The 19,447-nt window shown below is 39.0% G+C and overlaps 1 long non-coding RNA gene across 1 annotated transcript in view; it reads right to left on the bottom strand.

The window, feature by feature from the left end:
* Positions 1-1,611: 1,611 nt before the first annotated feature.
* The window catches only part of LOC133253941 (uncharacterized), a 34,835-nt gene continuing 16,999 nt past the window's right edge, over positions 1,612-19,447 (bottom strand). Inside the window, exon 2 of the long non-coding RNA XR_009738502.1 lies at positions 1,612-9,640. This is a non-coding gene — a long non-coding RNA (uncharacterized LOC133253941). The remainder of the gene's footprint in view (positions 9,641-19,447) is intronic.

Raw genomic sequence — 19,447 nt, 5'->3', positions numbered from 1 at the left:
TTTAAAGATAGACCTTATAATCTAAATAAATAAGCAGTTTGTGAGTTAAAATTCAAGTGTGTTAGTAGCTCAGTCATGTCTGATTCTTTGCAACCCCAGGGACTGTAGCTCGCTAGGCTCCTCTGTCCATGGGATTTTCCCAGCAAGAATACTGGAATGAGTTGCCGTTTCTTTCTCCAGGGGATATTCCCAACCCAGGTCTCCTGCATTGCAGGCAGATTCTTTACCATCTGAGCCACCAGCAAAGTCCCAAAATTCAAATCAGTATATTAGCACTGCTCTTGACAGGGATTGTAGAACAGTTTAGCAAGTGATATGGAGTGGGCTTTGCCTAAAGTGTTGTGCTCTTGTTTTTAGATAGCAGGCATGAACAAATGTTACCAGGGATAAAGTATTGGACATGTATTCTCCATGGAGGGTTATAGAATGTTTGCATGAATGGAGGATGTAAAACAGCCTAAAGATAAAATTGACAGGATTTACATAACACACTGCTAATTTTCTGCTCTAATTTGCAAAGTATTTGGGTTAGCTCAAAAGTTTTTCATTTGGGTTTTTCCATTAGATGATACAGAAAACCTGAATGAACTTTTTGGCCAACCCAGTATTTGGTCTTCTTAAGAAGACCTAAAGTTATGAAAAAGTTTGAGCAAGACAACAATCAATTGCTCATCACTGCCAGGAAGAGTTTAACCTGACTCCTGAAGAATCTAACACCCTTGAGGATGGTTCCATTCTGATTATTCTTGTAGACTAAATATTCTTCAAAATGTACTGCCAGATCAATGAATGTGCTAACCTCATCAGTTGAGATTTTGTAAGGAGAAATAAATGATGATTTTGATGGTTTTGACAATTGTGGTGTAGAGCTATTGTTTACAGTAATATTTGGTCAGAAGATCAACAGAATGGAGAAGACTATTAATCTTACTACTTGTTAAATTAGTGTCTGGAGAAATTAAATGAGAATACTTGTAAAGTGATTATGGCTTGGTATGGCATTATGTCCCTTTAAATTAAAATATTATTTGTTACAATTCCACTCCATCTCTTAAGTGACTTCTGGTGGTAATGTTTGAAAGGTCTAAATGCATTAAAGCTCGAGGATCTATGTAAAGGCCATACATCTTATGTGGAGATCAGAGATGTTCAGTGTCCTGTGGAGCTTTTAAAACTGCTGTTGCCCAGGTCTTGCCCACATATGTTAAATCAGAAGCTCTAGGGTTGAAACCCTTAAAGTGGTACTTTTACAAAGCTCCTCAGGTGATTCTCATGGTCAGCTAGATTTGAGAATTTCTGACTTAGATTAAAGAGTTTAACATTCTCTTTTTAGTTTTTCAATTTTTTATTAGCTACCACACCTCATTTACCAAAAACAGAGATGTTTAATTCTTTAAAATAGCTAATTTTGTGTTTAGTTTGTAGTCAACACCTTTTAGAACAATATGATTTTAGTACAGGTTATTGCAAAACAATATAGAACATAAACTAACATTTATATTCCATGAAAAGCATTTTCTTCTGGATTCAAACAGCTGACTTTTCTTAGCAATTAACAGTAGTTTGTGAGCTTCAGCACATAAGGCATTTCAGACAGTCACTGTGTTCTGGTTTTCAGGCTACTGCTTTTAGAGCTTCACCTTAAACTTAAAAGAATCACAGCTTAAATTTGTCATTGAACTAGTTGGTACTTAAGCTATTTGAATGAAATTGTCCTTACTCAATTATAATTCAGGTAATGAGATTGTCGGCTCTGCAGTCCTCTTTTTGTTTCCACTCCTCTTTTTTGCAGAACCCTATCTAACTTGAAAGACTGTAAGAAATAACTGTCTTTAGCTGCCTGGCACATCTAAGGCTATTGAATCTCAAGTGTTGAGTAGAACTATAACTGGATTTAGCTACACCCTCAGTCTTCTGTTGTTCCCAAGTCATGTCCAGGACTTTGTTTCAGTCAAGGTTTTCGCCTATTTATCTATTTAATGAACACTTGGTTAAACGGTCCATCTTCAAACAAAATTTACATGGCATCATGGCACGTGGTTTGCACATTGCTTTCTATGTGGATTTTCATTTAATTACAATGACAAACCTACAAGTCAGGTATGATCCACCATGCCCCACATTGTAGATAAAAATTAAAGTTTAGAGAGGTTAAATTCTTTGTGTAAATTGTCACCGTTTATAAATAGTAGTGTGGGTACTTGGGTAAAATATTTTAAACCTAAGTCCAGTGATTTTTCTATTACATTATGCAGTGGGTTTTTTTTGTTGTTGTTGTTGACACTGACAGATGTGTTTTGTTTTTTTTCTGATTTTTTATGATCTTTTACTATATATTTAATTATATAATGACACATTTTTCTCCACAGTAAAGGAACCTATTATTTTATTCTTTATGTCTCAATAATAAACATCCTATTTTCTGTATTTAAAACACAGGGAAGTAATGATATATTATATGTGGAATATCCATATATTTAAGACACAGAACAGAGAATAAATTAGCATTTGATTTTGGAATCTAAGTACTCATGAAATTCACTTTGGAGTTTAGCAGAATTAGAGTAGGTCAAGAGTTTCCCAGTTTCAGTTCAGTTCAGTTCAGTCGCTCAGTCGTGTCCAACTCTTTGCTACCCCATGAATCACAGCATGCCAGGCCTCCCTGTCCACCACCATCTCCCAGAGTTCACTCAAACTCATGTCCATCGAGTCGGTGATGCCATCCAGCCATCTCATCCTCTGTCGTCCCCTTCTCCTCCTGCCCCCAATCCCTCCCAGCATCAGAGTCTTTTCCAATGAGTCAACTCTTCGCATGAGGTGGCCAAAGTACTGGAGTTTCAGCTTTAGCATCATTCCTTCCAAAGAAATCCCAGGGCTGATCTCCTTCAGAATGGACTGGTTGGATCTCCTTGCAGTCCAAGGGACTCTCAAGAGTCTTCTCCAACACCACAGTTCAAAACCATCAATTCTTCAGCGCTCAGCTATCTTCAGAGTCCAAGTCTCACATCCATACATGACCACAGGAAAAACCATAGCCTTGACTAGATGACCTTTGTTGGCAAAGTAATGTCTCTGCTTTTCAATATGCTATCTAGGTTGGTCATAACTTTTCTTCCAAGGCGTAAGCGTCTTTTAATTTCATGGCTGCAGTCACCATCTGCAGTGATTTTGGAGCCCCCAAAAATAAAATCTGACACTGTTTCCACTGTTTCCCCATCTATTTGCCATGAAGTGATGGGACCGGATGCCATGATCTTCATTTTCTGAATGTTGAGCTTTAAGCCAACTTTTTCACTCTCCACTTTCCTCTTCATTTTGTGCCATAAGGGTGGTGTCATCTGCATATCTGAGGTTATTGATATTTCTCTCAGCAATCTTTATTCCAAGTTTAAACCCTATTATATGGTAGATCCATTATTGCTAACTTCAAAAGAATATCAACTGACTGGATGATTTTCTGTTTCATGGAAGGAGTTTTCCTTGCAACTTTAGATGGAGGTGATTTCTTCAGAGAATTATCATCTAAAAATGACAGAACTGTGTGTGACAGCTTTCTGCTTTGTGTTGGAATATGTAAAGATTGATGATTGTGTTGAATTTGTTCACATAAACCCTAATGATCTCAATTTTTTAAAAATTACTTTCTCTCCTCATTATTATTAAGTTTGAAATCTTTGTCTGCTAAGCTTCAGGTTTGTATTTCTAATTACACATTGTCTATTGGGTATCTTGTAATTTTCTTTATTCTGGAAGTTTACTGTAAAGAGGATTCTTCAGTCAATTCAGTTGCTTAGACGTGTCTGACCATCTGTGACACCATGGACTGCTTGCAGCACACGAGGCTTCCTGTTCCATCACCAACTCCCAGGACTTACTCAGACTCATGTCCATTGAGTCAGTGATGCCATCCAACCATCTCATCCTCTGTCGTCCTCTTCTCCTCTCACCTTCAATCTTGCCTAGCATCAGGGTCTTTTCAAATGAGTCAGTTCTTCACATCAGGTGGCCAAAGTATTAGAGTTTCAGCTTTAGTATCAGTCCTTCCAATGAATATTCAGAACTGATTTCCTTTAGGATGGACTGGTTGGATCTCCTTGCTGTTCAAGGGGATTCTCAAGAGTCTTCTCCAACACCACAATTTAAAAGCATCAATTCTTCGGCACTCACCTTTCTTTATAGTCCAACTCTCACATCCATACATGACTACTGGAAAAACCATAGCTTGACTAGATGAACCTTTGTTGGTAAAGTAATGTTTCTGCTTTTTAATATTCTGTCTAGTTTGGTCATAGCTTTTCATCCAACGAGCAAGCGTCTTTTAATTTCATGGCTGTAATCACCATCTGCAGTGATTTTGGAGCCCCCCAAAATAAAGTCTCTCACTGTTTCCATTGTTTCCTCATCTATTTGCCATGAAGTGATGGGACCAGATGCCATGATCTTAGTTTTCTGTATATGAGTTTTAAGCCAAATTTTTCACTCTCCTCTTTCACTTTCATCAAGAGGCTCTTTTGTTCTTCTTCACTTTCTGTCATAAGGGTGGTGTCATCTGAATATCTGAGGTTATTGATATTTCTCCCGGTAATCTTGATTCCAGCTTGTGGTTCCTCCAGCCCAGCATTTCTTATAATGTACTCTGCATATAAGTTAAATAAGCAGGGTAACAATATACAGCCTTGACACACTCCTTTCCTCATTTGCAACCAGTCTGTTGTTCCATGTCCGGCTCTCACTGCTGCTTCTTGACCTGCATAGCGATTTCTCATGAGGCAGGTCAGGTGATCTGGTGTTCCCATCTCTTTAAGAATTTTCCACAGTTTGTGTGATCCACACAGTCAAAGACATAGGCATAGTCACTAAAGCAAAAGTAGATGTTTTTCTGGAACTCTCAGTTTTTCAATGATCCAGATGATGTTGGCAATTTGATCTCCGGTTCCTCTGGCTTTTCTAAATCCGGCTAGAACATCTGGGAGTTCTCGGTTCATGTACTGTTGAAACCTGACTTGGAGAATTTTGAGCATTAATTTGCTAATGCGTTCAGTTCAGTTCAGTCGCTCAGTCGCATTCTACTCTTTGCGACCCCATGAATCATGGCACACTAGGCCTCCTTGTCCATCACCAACTTCCAGAGTTTACCCAAACTCATGTCCATCCAGTCGATGATGCCATCCAGCCATCTCATCCTCTGTCTCCCCTTCTCCGCCTGTCCCCAATCTCTCCCAGCCTCAGGGTCTTTTCCAAGGAGTCAACTCTTCGCATGAGGTGGCCAAAGTTTTGGAGTTTCAGCTTCAGCATCAGACCTTCCAATGAACACCCAGGACTGATCTCCTTTAGGATGAACTGGTTGGATCTCCTTGAAGTTCAAGGGAGTATCAAGAGTCTTCTCCAACACCACAGTTCAAAAGCATCAATTTTTCGTCACTCAGCTTTCTTCACAGTCCAACTCTCATATCCATACATGACCACTGGAAAAACAATAGCCTTGACTAGATGAACTTTGTTGGCAAAGTAATGTCTCTGCTTTTTAATATGCTGTCTAGGTTGGTCATTGCTTTTCTTCCAAGGAGTAAGTGTCTTTTAATTTCATGGCTGTAAACACCATCTGCAGTGATTTTGGAGCCCCCCCAAAATAAAGTCTGACCCTGTTTCCACTGTTTCCTCATCTATTTCCCATGAAGTGATGGGACCAGATGCAATGATCTTCGTTTTCTGAATGTTCAGCTTTAAGCCAACTTTTTGACTCTCCTCTTTCACTTTCATCAAGAGGCTTTTTAGTTCCTTTTCACTTTCTGTCATAAGGGTGGTGTCATCTGCATATCTGAGGTGACTGATATTTCTCCCAGTAATATTGATTCCAGCTTGTGGTCCTCCAGCCCAGCATTTCTCCTGATGCACTCTGCATATAAGTTAAATAAGCAGGGTGACAATATACAGCCTTGACGTACTCCTTTTCCTGTTTGGAACCAGTCTGTTGTTCCATGTCCAGTTCTAACTGTTGCTTCCTGACCTGTATACAGGTTTCTCAAGAGACAGGTCAGGTGATCTGGTATTCCCATCTCTTTCAGAATTTTCCAGTTTATTGTGATCCACACAGTCAAAGGCTTTGGCATAGTCAATAAAGCAGAAATAGATGTTTTTCTGGAACTCTCTTGCTTTTTCCATGATCCAGCAGATGTTGGCAATTTGATCTCTGGTTCTTCTGCCTTTTCTAAAACCAGCTTGAACATCTGGAAGTTCATGGTTCACATATTGCTGAAGCCTGGCTTGGAGAATTTTGAGCATTACTTTACTAGCGTGTGAGATGAGAGCAATTGTATGGTAGTTTGAGCATTCTTCAACATTATCTTTCTTTGGGATTGGAATGAAAACTGACCTTTTCTAGTCCTGTGGCCGCTGCTGAGTTTTCCAAATTTGCTGGCATATTGAATGCAGCACTTTTACAGCATCATCTTTCAGGATTTGGAATAGCTCAACTGGAATTCCATCACCTCCACTAGCTTTGTTCATAGTGATGCTTTCTAAGGCCCACTTGACTTCATATTCCAGGATGTCTGGCTCTAGGTCAGTGATCATACCATCGTGATTATCTTGGTTGTGAAGATCTTTTTTGTACAGTTCTTCTGTGTATTCTTGCCACCTCTTCTTAATATCTTCTGCTTCTGTTAGGTCCATACCATTTCTGTCCTTTATCGAGCCCATCTTTGCATGAAATGTTCCATTGGTATCTCTAATTTTCTTGAAGAGATCTCTAGTCTTTCCCATTCTGTTGTTTTCCTCTATTCCTTTGAATTGATCACTGAGGAAGGCGTCTTATCTCTCCTTGCTATTCTTTGGAACTCTACATTCAGATGCTTATATCTTTCTTTTCCTCCTTTGCTTCTTCTCTTCTCTTCTTTTCACAGCTATTTGTAAGGCCTCCTCAGACAGCCATTTTGCTTTTTTGCATTTATTTTCCATGAGGATGGTCTTGATTCCTGTCTCCTGTACAATGTCACTGCTGAGTGCAATTGCGCAGCAGTTTGAATAGCCTTTGTCATTGCCTTTCTTTGGGATTAAAGTATCACTCCAAACAAAGCTAGTGGAGTTGATGGAATTCCATTTGAGCTATTTAAAATCTTAAAAGATGATGATGTGAAAGTGCTGCACTCAATATGCCAGCAAATCTGGAAAATGCAGCAGTGGCCACAGGACTGGAAAAGGTCAGTTTTCATTCCAATCCCAAAGAAAGATGATTCTTAGCCTCTATTTTGTCTTACTTGGCACCTCAGCTGGTAAAGAATCCACTTGCAGTGCCGGAGACCTGGGTTCAATGCCTGGGTTGCTAAGATCCCCTGGAAAAATGAAAGGCCTACCCATCTCAGAATTCTGGCCTGGAGAATTCCAAGGAGTGTATAGTCCATGGGGTTGCAAAGAGTAGGACACGACTGAGTGACTTTAACTCTCATTTGTCCCAGAGGTACCCGGACTCAGTTATATCCAACTCTTTGTGATCCCATAGACTGTAACAAGTCTCCTCTGTCTATAGAATTCTCCAGGCAAGAATACCACCATGCTTAGCCATTCCCTTTTCCAGGGAATCTTCCCAACCCAGAGATTCAACCCGGGTCTCCTGCATTGCAGGCAGATTCTTTACTTCCTGAGAAACCACGGAAGCCCCATGTTAATGCTGGATATCTTGTAATTTTCTTTTTTCTGGAAGTTTGCTGTAAAGAATACATTTAGCCTATATTTTGGTCCAGAGGTACCTGGACACTCAGGGAAAATTCAAGCTACTTTAGAAGACTGCAGATAAAATGAGCCCTCAGGAGAGAGTTCTTTAGCTGCACTATTCTCCTTAAAAATAATACAAGACAGTTCTAAGGTGATTTTCAAACAATGAAGTCATTACTTTCTATCTGTTATTAAAGTCTACTAGACCTAATTTCTTCATTTTATTAATATAATTTTCCCACACAGTGTCATCTTAATAGAAAATTAATGTCAATTTGTGCCTATTTTGCAAATAAATTGTCCATAAATCATATTTTAATGTCATAGAAAAAATACTCAAAATATACAGAATATTTTATTGGCTTAATTTTTCTACCAGAAACATAAATACTTTTCCTACCTCTCTGACATTTTATAAACCAAAAGAGTACTAGATTGGAGTCACAGGACTTAGAACAAATTTTAACTCTAATGATTACAGACTGTTTAATTTGGGGCAGATAACCTCCCAGCCATGATTACCACCCCTGTAAAACAGAGTAATATTTGCTCTATCTAACCTCATGAGCTTGTGATTCTATGTTGAAATATAGGGATCTTTGTGAAATCAGCTTTTGGTTAGTTGCACATGGAATATGTTATTGTATAAATGAGTTACTCAATTCCCTCACATATCCAAAATATACAATAATAACACAGCACCAAATGTTTCATTAGGCTCATATGCTGCAGTTGAAAGACACATATTAAGGAGTGTCTGGGAATTCTACCTTCCACGGAGTGAGCTTTTATCTGCATTCCTATGTGAAAAGGCCAATGGCCTACCATTAGTACAGTAATGATGAAGCCATATTGCTGCCCTTAGTACAATTTCCTTATGGGATTTTAAAAACCTCTATTCAAGAGATACAGCTTCCTCGGGGAACAGTGCTGAAATCACAATGGTCTCTGTTTCAGTGATGCTGATGTGCTTTGGGTTGTTGCCATGCTTGGATCTTATCTTGTTATTTCACGTGTTTATACTATGCTCGCTCCACACAGGAAAGTGACCATGTGTCCTAATAGGATAGCAATATATGGCCATTGCTTCCAAGTCATGCATCAAGATATTGAATACCAAGGCACAGCTATTACTGTGTTGGCACTGACATGCACTTGACATTCCATGAATGTTTTGTTAACCTCTGAAAGTTAGTAGGCTAGCTTTCCCTAAATTGCACTTCTCCTAACATGATGTATATTAACAAAACCTATGAGTTTCTGTGGTAACTATGCCATTTCAATAGAGTCCATATATTATCCAAAGAACATTTGTCTTTTTAACACTAAAAATCTGACCAAAATGAAGTAAAATATTAGTGGAATGGTCCGTGACCTTGTGCATTTGGGGGATTATAACTACGTAGGTGATTTATATCTTTATTTCCCCCTTGTACTCTTTTCTTCCTTGACTCACCCATTAAACTGGTGGCTTACATCCATCCTAAATGAGACCTTTTATATCCTATTATTAAACACCCCCATTGTTGACGGAAGTTGTTTCTAGGCAGTTGTTCCAGACCCTTGGTATACTCTCCCATTGCAACTTCCTTGATCTGTAGAAAAAATGACTGTCTCTGTTCCCTATAATTTAGAAACATCCTGGTTCAGACTCCCCCATTTAGTTTTTAGATGTCTCATATTTTCTTTTCTTCTTTCCCCTTCCATTCTTCCCTCTACTCTGGTATGTCCCATGGTTCTCAAAAGATCCCCCCGTTTCAGCCCTGGCCTTTCAGAAACTGCTTGGCTGCCTATAGGAAGGTAGAAGCAGAATTCAGAGCAAGAGCTAATGGTGCATCCCAAGTGGTCAACTGAAGAAAGCACCTTCCAATCCAGAAGCTGTCCAATGCAGGAGTTCCTCTGCTATGGAGTCCAGGCAAGAAGGAGTATCCTGAAATATAAGAAGCTGTCATTTAGAAGTCCACTATGACAGATGGTAGGTGTTAGTCGCTTAGTTGTGCCCGACTCTTTGCGACCCCATGAACTCTACCCACTAGGCTCCTCTGTCCATGAGATTTCCCAGGCAATAATACTGGAGTGGGTTGCCATTTCCTTCTCCAGGGGATCTTCCCAACCTAGGGATCTAACCCAGGTCTCCTGCACTGCAGGCAGATTCTTTACTGACTGAGCTACAAGGGAAGCTCCATGACAGATGATATCAACAGGCAAGAGAGAAGAAAGAACAGCACCAACTAATAAATGACTTTGTGCTTATTTTTCTTTAATTTACTATCCTTCTCCTGACCTTGAAGGTCCTAACAGGATGAAAGGGAAGATGTAAGAAAGAGAAGCAGATGAGTATCCTTTCCTGAGTCAGTGGTTAAACCTTAACTGGAGAGAGGAGAAACCTGGAATCTGTCATTTCTATGGACAAGGGAGGGGGAATGGTGATTCATATTTGAATTAGAATGTGGAGAAAAATAAAATTATTTCCCATTTGTATGATTGTGAGTTCATTCTGTTGCATAAATGAGAAAAAGAAATAAAGCTCTAAGATAAATACAAGTAGTCTCAGCAATTAAATTTTTTTTGCTACTATTATATTCAAATCTCACCAACATTTTTCTGTGTACATAACTTCTTCAGGAAAACAATTATTACATAACTCCAAGTTCCTTGACAAAATTGTGTCTTTATGATAATTATTCATTAATATTTTTAAAATTATTTTTTATTTTTAAAATTTGTATTAAATATAGTTGATTAACAATGCTGTATTAGTTTCAGGTATACAGAAAAATGATTCAATTGTACATGTATATATAAGTATATATCATTTTTTACATTCTCTTCCGTTATAGGTCATTACAAACATTGAATATAGTTTCCCATGCTATACAATAGGACTTTTTTGGTTATCTCATTAATAACTGGTGACCAATTAATATTCATTCTAACACATATAGGGCTGATCTCCTTCAGAATGGACTGGTTGGATCTTCTTGGAGATCAGCCCTGGGATTTCTTTGGAAGCAATGATGCTAAAGCTGAAACTCCAGTACTTTGGCCACCTCATGGGAAGAGTTGACTCATTGGAAAAGACTCTGATGCTGGGAGAGATTGGGGGCAGGAGGAGAAGGGGAGACAGAGGATGAGATGGCTGGATGGCATCACTGACTCAATGGATGTGAGTCTGAGTAAACTCCGGGAGTTGGTGATAGACAGGGAGGCCTGGCGTGCTGCAATTCATGGGGTCGCAAAGAGTCGGACACGACTGAGGGACTGAACTGAACTGAACTGAACTGAACACATATGGTATAAAATACCATCCATTTATTTATTCACTCAATCACTAATTCATTCATGAATTCAAGAAATATTTGAGTGTTTATACCACATTAGGTACTTTGTTATAAGGAACCTAGAGATCAGAAATGTTAGACAAATTGCTTAGAGACAAAAGTCTGTAATGGTGTTACAGAGACATAAAACCAGGTCTTCCAACTCAAAATCCTATGTGCCTAATCACAAGTCTAGGCCACCTACATTAGGTCCATGTTATCCTGCTTACTGTGACAAGAGGAAATACTGTGATCTCATGCTATGTATTGCTAAGGAACAATCATCAAATTTGAAAATACCTGTTTATCTCTGCTCTTCCTGGGTGAACTCTAGATCCCATGAAGCCAGTATCCATGATTGTCTTGCACAAGGGAGTCCCTTCTAGGCAGCTAGTACAGAATTTGACAAGTAGTTGACACTTCACAAACATTAGCTGAATCTGAGCAGTGGAATAAAACCCATCAATTCCAGGAGTTCCATTGAAACTAAGGTCATGAGGAAGAGCAATGTTCACAGATATATATTTTAAGAGTAAATTGACCACAATTTGAGTAAATTTTAAGGTTTGGAGATAGGTAACATCGGAGAATCCAGAATTTTTACTTTTTATTCCTGAATGACATACTGGTAGTTCCATGTCTCCATGTCACAGCAATTATCAGAACTAAACTTGAAAGAATTTAAGTTAGGGAGCCTGTCATCATATGTTTTCCAACGACTAAAGAAAAGCACATGCTGGAAGAGGGTAATACAAAAGGATTCAATCCTTTTTATTGAATAATAATTTTATTATGAAATACTCCACACTTAGAAAATAATGTGAATAACATAAACAGTATAAATTATATAAGTATAAAGAATAAGAAAGCATGCTAGCATACCCAATACACAGGATAAGAAAGAGAATATTCTCAATACTGCTGAATTTTCCTATTTTCCCCAAATATGTCATTTTCCATTCCTATTCTCCCCGACTTATTCCCCCATGATTTAGCATGAAATTGCCTTTGTAACAGTTTTCTTTAGAGTTGTACTGATAATACATGATTCCTAAGCAATATACTTTAATTTTTCATATTTAAATTTATATACACATGTTAGTATTCCTTTATTTATTTATTTTTGATAACTTGACTTTTTTTCACTGAGTTCTTTGTGCAATTCGTTCAGGTTGATGCATGTCATCATAGCTCATTCATAGCTGTGATCTTTTTCTTTAACATCATCATTATCACCACCATAGCCATCATAATCATCATTTACTTCAAAGTTACTTAGCAAATATTCACTCATGTAATACTCAGAGCAAACCTATGAGGAAAACACCGTGTACCAGTATTAGCCCTACAGCTAACATAAGTAAACTGAAGTATGGAGCATTTTAGTAATGTGCCCACAGTTCAGATCTAGAAATGTTGGAAATTGGATTGGAAACCAGATGATCTAGCCTTAAAGGTCACACTCATTATTTCTAAGTGAATTGTCTTCCAATCAGCTTCACAGAAATCTCCTGATACACCCAAGCAAAAGATACTCCCAGATATATAAAAGAAAAAAATACTGGGGATCAAAATATGTACCTGCTTAATCTCACAGTGTTCGTATCAATTGATAACTTCCACAGGCAATTAATATGTTCTTGTATTGCTCTATATCCCCACCAAAGAATTTTCAAACTACTGCACAATTGCACTCATCTCACACGCTAGTAAAGCAATGCTCAAAATTCTCCAATGCTGAAGCCAGGCTTCAGCAATATGTGAACTGTGAACTTCCAGATGTTCAAGCTGGATTTAGAAAAGGCAGAGGAACCAGAGATCAAATTGCCAATATCCGTTGGATCATGGAAAAAGCAAAAGAGAAAATATCTACTTCTGCATTATAGACTATGCCAAAGCCTTTCACTGTGTGGATCACAACAAACTGTGAAAAATTCTGAAAGAGATGGGAGTACCAGACCACCTGACCTGCCTCCTGAGAAATCTGTATGCAGGTCAATAAGCAGCAGTTAGAACCGGACATGGAACCACAGACTGGTTCCAAATTGGGAAAGGAATATGTCAAGGCTGTATGTTGTCACCCTGCTTATTTAACTTATATGCAGAGTACATCATGTGAAATGCCAGACTGGATGAAGAACAAGCTGGAATCAAGATTGCCGGGAGAAATATCAATAACCTCAGATATGCAGATGACACCACCCTTATGGCAAGAAGTGAAGAAGAACTAAAGAGCCTTTTGGTGAAAGCGAAAGTGGAGAGTGAAAAAGTTGGCTTAAAGCTCAACATTCAGAGAACTAAGATCATGGTATCCTGTCCCATCACTTCATGGCAAATAGATGGAGAAACAGTGGAAGGAATGGCAGACTTTTTTGGGGGGCTCCAAAATCACTGGAGATGGAGACTGAAGCCACGAAATTAAAAGACACTTACTCCTTGGAAGAAAAGCAATGACCAACCTAGACAGCATATTAAAAAGAAGAGACATTATTTTGCTGACAAAGGTCTGTCTACTCAAAGCTATGGTTTTTCCAGTGGCCATGTATGGATGTGAGAGTTGGACTATAAGGAAAGCTGAGTGCCAAAGAATTGACCCTTTTGAACTGTGGTGTTGGAGAAGACTCTTGAGAGTCCCTTGGACAGCAAGGAGGTCAAACCAGTCAATCCTAAAGAAAGCCTTCCTGAATATTCATTGGAAGGACTGATGCTGAAGCTGAATCTCCACTATTTTTGGTCAAATGAAGCAAAGAACTGACTCATTGGGAAAGACCCTGATACTGGGAAAGGTTGAAGGCAGGAGGAGAAGGGGATGACAGAGGATGAGATGATTGGATGGCATCACTAATTCAACAGACATGAATTTGAGCAAGCTCTGGGAGTTGGTGATGGACAGGGAGGTCTGACATGCTGGAGTCCAGGGGGTTGCAAAAAGCTGGACACAACTGAGCAACAGAACTCAACTGAACTGAATATCCCCACCGAGACTTGATATTACTGGATTTCTCTGTTTTACCCATCTCACAGGATGTTACTTCATTGCAATCTGAATTTGTGTTTTCCTGAAAACTGATAAGGTTTGCATATTCTCATACCTATTTATTATGTAAAACATATTCTTGGTTTTTGGTCATTTTTCCACTTTGTCTAATTGTTGTTATGTACCTAGTCTACTTATATTTTTTGGCTATATGTACTGTTAACTAGATGTCATAATTCATGACTTAGCTTTTCCCTTGTTTATAGATCTTCTTTTGAAACAAACAAACAAAAATATTAGTTGTAGTCTGCTGTACATAGAAGCTTCGTTGGAAAGGTTTCCCAACACCCAAGTTATAATGGTTCCCCACAGTTCTGTAGCACTTTCATGACTCTTTGTTGGGTTTCTTGTTTGTTTTTGGCTTTTAGCTTTTACATTTAGATTTTTACTTCTGTTGGAAATTATTTGATGTATAGTGTGCATTACTTCACAGCTGGCTATTCAGTTGCCACTCAAACATGGTTTTTCCCTGAATCTTTCATTTCTTGAGTGATTTCAAATTGAATCTTTGTCACACGATGCATTTTCATATGTACTTACATTTATTTCTGGCATTTCCCATAAGTTTCATTGGTCATGAATCTACCTGTGTATTGGAGTTACACTATTTTAATTACAAAGGCTTTGTTAGTATGGTTTAATATTTGACAGGGCTATTTTTCCCCTTACTGCTCTTCTTTGTAAGATTTCTTTCTCCCCATCTATCTTTTCTCTTCTTTTCTTTCCTTTCTTTTTTTAGTTAAACTTTTTGGGGAGAAACTGTAGATTCATATACAACTTTGTGAAATAATGAAAAGAACTACAATATATCATTTACTCATTTCCTTCGATGGTAATGCCTTTCAACAGAGAAGGCAATGGCAATCCACTCCAGTACTCTTGCATGGAAAATCCCATGGATGGAGGAGCCTGGTGGGCTGCAGTCCACGGGGTTGCGAACAGTCAGACACGACTGAGCGACTTCACTTTCACTTTTCACTTTCAGGCATTGGAGAAGGAAATGGCAACCCACTCCAGTGTTCTTGCCTGGAGAATCCCAGGGACAGGGGAGCCTAGTGGGCTGCCATCTATGGGGTCGCACAGAGTCAGACGTGACTGAAGCGACTTAGCAGCAGCAGCAGCAATGCCTTTCAAAATCACAGTGCAATATCACAAGCAGGATATTGACATTGATACAGGAAGATATAGGAGTCCCTTCACTGCAAGGAATCCTTGTGTGCCTTTTTGTAGCTATGATTTCCTCCCCCAACTCTTACTCATTTCTTAACTCTTTGCAACCACTGTAAGATTATTCTCTGTATAATTTTATAATTTAAAAAATATATATATAGGCAGAATGACACAGCATGTAGTTTTGGGGGGCTATCTCTCTTAACTCAATCTAATTACCTAAATTGTTGCATGCATCAGTACTTTGCTTCTTTTAGTTGCTGAATAATATTTCAGAGTATACATATACTTTGGTTTGTTTAACCATTCAACTGTTGAAGGACGTATAATTTATCACCAATTTTTGGCTATGATAAATAAAATCAGTAAGAACAAGTTTTCATGTAAGTATGTTTTTATTTAACCAGGATAAATGCTGAAGATTTCAGTTGCTAGAGTGCATGATATCTGAATATTTAGATTTCTAATAAACTGCTGAACCTTTTGTTAGACTGTACCATTTCACATTCCCATTAACTGTATATGAGTGACCAATTTCTCTACATCCTTGCCAGCTTGATGTTGTCACTTCGCTTTTTTTCTTAATTTTATATATTCTCAAAGGTATATAGTGATATATTACGGTTTTAATTTGCATTTCTAGTGTCTACTGACGGAGAAGGCAATGGCACCCCACTCCAGTACTCTTGCCTGGAAAATCCCACGGACGGAGGAGCCTGGTAGGCTGCAGTCCATGGGGTCGCTAAGAGTCGGGCACGACTGAGCGACTTCACTTTCACTTTTCACTTTCATGCATTGGAGAAGGAAATGGCAACCCCCTCCAGTGTTCTTGCCTAGAGAATCCCAGGGACGGGGGAGCCTCATGGGCTGCCGTCTATGGAGTTGCACAGAGTTGAACACGACTGAAGCGACTTAGCAGCAGCAGCAGCAGCAGTGTCTACTGATGTTGAATATCTTTTCACGGATTGTTTGCCGTCTGCATATCCCTTTCATGAAATGCCCATTCATGTCTTTCATTCATTATGGTGGGTCATTTTATGTGTCAGCTTGACTGGGCTAAGCTATGCCCTCTGGAAAAACATTATTTCTGTTGTGTTTGTAAAGTTGTTTTCAAAAGATATCAACACGTGAATTGCTAAGAAAAAGAAAATTGTTCTCTTGTGAATGAGCATCACCCAATCTGTTGGGGGCCTGTACAGAGCAAAAACATGGAGAAAGGGGAGATTTGCTTTCTCTGCTAGAGCTGGAACATTCATATTCTCCCACTCTTTGATATCAGAGCTCCTAATTTTCAAACCTTCAAACTCAAACCGAATTACACCACTGGTTTTCCTGGCTCTCAAACTTGAAGAAGGCAGATAATTCTTAGTGTCCACGACTGAGTAAGCCAGTTCCTATGATCAATCAATCAACAATCAATCCTATAAGTTATATTTCTTTGGAGAACTTCAATGAATATATTCAAATTCCATTTGGACTGTTTGTTCTATTAATATTGAATCTTGACTGTTCTTTATATATTCTAGAGATTCAGTTCAGTTCAGTTCAGTTGCTCACTCATGTCTGACTCTTTGCGACCCCATGGACTGCAGCGTGCCAGTCCTCCCTGTCTATCACCAACTTCCAGAGCTTACTCAAACTCATGGCCATTGGTCGGTGATGCCATCCAACCATTTCATTCTCTGTCGTTCCCTTCTGCTCCAGCCTTCAATCTTTCCCAGCATCAGGGTCTTTTCAAATGAGTCAGCTCTTTGCATCAGGTGGCCAAAGTATTGGAGTTTTAGCTTCAGCATCAGTCCTTCCAATGAATATTCAGGACTGGTTTCCTTTAGGATTGGCTGGTTGGATCTCCTTGCAATTCAAGGGACTCTCAAGAGTCTTCTCCAATATCACAGTTCAAAAGCATCAATTCTTTGGTGCTCAGCTTTCTTTATAGTCCAACTCTCACATCCATACATGACTACTGAAAAAACCATAGCCTTGACTAGACGGACCTTTGTTGGCAAAGTAATATCTCTGCTTTTTAATATACTGTCTAGATTGGTCATAACTTTTCTTCCAAACAGCAAGTGTCTTTTAATTTCATGGCCGCAGTCACCATCTGCAGTGATTCTGGACCCCCAAAAAATAAAGTCTGTTACTCTGTCCACTGTTTCTCCATCTATTTGCCATGAAATGATGGGACAGGATACCATGATCTTAGTTTTCTGAATGTTGAGGTTTAAGCCAACCTTCACTCTCCTCTTTCACTTTTATTAACAGGCTCTTTAGTTCTTCACTTTCTGCCGTAAAAGTGGTGTCATCTGCATATCTGAGGTTATTGACATTTCTCCCGGCAATCTTGATTCCAGCTTGTACTTCCTCCAGCCCAGCGTTTCTCATGATGTACTCTGCGTATAAGTTAAATAAGCAGGGTGACAATATACAGCCTTGACGTACCCCTTTTCCTATTTGGAACCAGTCTGTTGTTCCATGTTCAGTTGTTGCTGCCTGACCTGCATACAGATTTCTCAGGAGGCAGGTCAGGTGGTCTGGTATTCCCATCTCTTTCAGAATTTTCAACAACTTATTGTGATCCACACAGTCAAAGGCTTTGGCATAGTCACTAAAGCAAAAATAGATGTTTTCCTGGAACTCTCTTGCATTTTTAATGATCCAACAGATATTGGCAATTTGATCTCTGGTTCCTCTGCCTTTTCTAAATCCAGCTTGAACATCTGGAAGTTTACGGTTCATGTATTGCTGAAGCCTGGCTTGGAGAATTTTGAGCAGGACTTTACTACTGTGTGAGATGAGTACAATTTTGCAGTAGTTTCAGCCTTCATTGGCATTGCCTTTCTTTGGGATTGGAATGAAAATTGACCTTTTCCAGTTCTGGAGCCACTGCTGAGTTTTCTAAATTTTCAGGCATATTGAGTGCAGCACTTTCACAGCATCATCTTTTAGGATTTAAAATAGCTCAACTGGAATTCCATCACCTCCACTAGCTTTGTTCATAGTGATGCTTTCTAAGGCCCACTTGACTTGACATTCCAAGATGTCTGGCTCTAGGTGAGGGATCATCCTATCATGATTATCTGGGTTGTGAAGATCTTTTTTGTACAGTTCTTCTATGTATTCTTGCCACCTCTTCTTAATATCTTCTGCTTCTGTTAGGTCCAAACCATTTCTGTCCTTTTTGAGCCCACCTTTGTATGAAATGTTCCCTTGATAGCTCTAATTTTCTTGAGAGTTCTAGTCTTTCCCATTCTATTGTTTTCCTCTATTTTTTGCACTGATCACCAAGGAAGGTTTTCTTATCTCTCCTTGATATTCTGTGGAACTCTGCATACAAATGGGTATATCTTTCATTTTCTCCTTTAGGCAGCTCTGGGGCGGCCAGCAGCAGCTGGGTGGCACTGGAGCTGCGAGCATCCAAGAGGAGATACCCCATGTCCAAGTTCAGAGAAACCCCAGAAAGAGGCAGGCACTTGAGCGGTGTGAGGAGATACCCCTCTCTGATAGTGATAGCTAGTCAAGTTTATCTTTCTAGACTGCTATTTATCCTGGATTATGGACCTGCAAATTTTTTCTTCTTTGCATGCTAAATTGCTTCAGTTGTGTCTGATTCTTTGTGACCCTATGGACTATAGCCCGCCAGGCTCCTCTGTCCATGGGATTCTCCCTGCAAGAATGCTGGAGTATGTTGCCATTTTATTTCTTCCTTAGACATTTTCCAATAACTTAATTTAAACAGATCTATGTTGTTGTGTGTTCTTTCAACATTTGAATTACCATACATTCTGAATTGGAAGACTGGTCTGAAAATCACAGTTCACACTTATCAGAAAATCTTGTGTTTTATTTCTTTTTGTTGTTATTGCTGTTTTTAGAGGTTGTTGATCAGTATCTCAGCTCTATTTTGATGTGTGTAAAACACCAAATTAGATATCGTTGACTCAGCTGGTAAAGAATCCACCTGCAATGTAAGAGACCTAGGTTTGATCCCTGGGTTAGGAAGATTCCTGAGAGAAGGGAAAGGCTACCTGCTTCAGTATTCTGGCCTGGAGAATGCCATGGACTGTATAGTCCATGGGGTTGCAAGAGTCGGGGACAACTGAGTGACTTTCACTTTCATTACTGACTTATATAATCAATGCTTGTATAGATTACCTAACATATATTCCATTTTTTAAACTTGACTTTCCCACTTATTCTTTAGAACTACAAT

The sequence above is a fragment of the Bos javanicus genome, chromosome 9 (assembly GCF_032452875.1).
Source record: "Bos javanicus breed banteng chromosome 9, ARS-OSU_banteng_1.0, whole genome shotgun sequence".
NCBI classification, from domain to species: Eukaryota; Metazoa; Chordata; class Mammalia; order Artiodactyla; family Bovidae; genus Bos; species Bos javanicus.
Note: the sequence above shows the minus strand (reverse complement) of the source record. Positions and strands in the feature narration are given on the sequence as shown.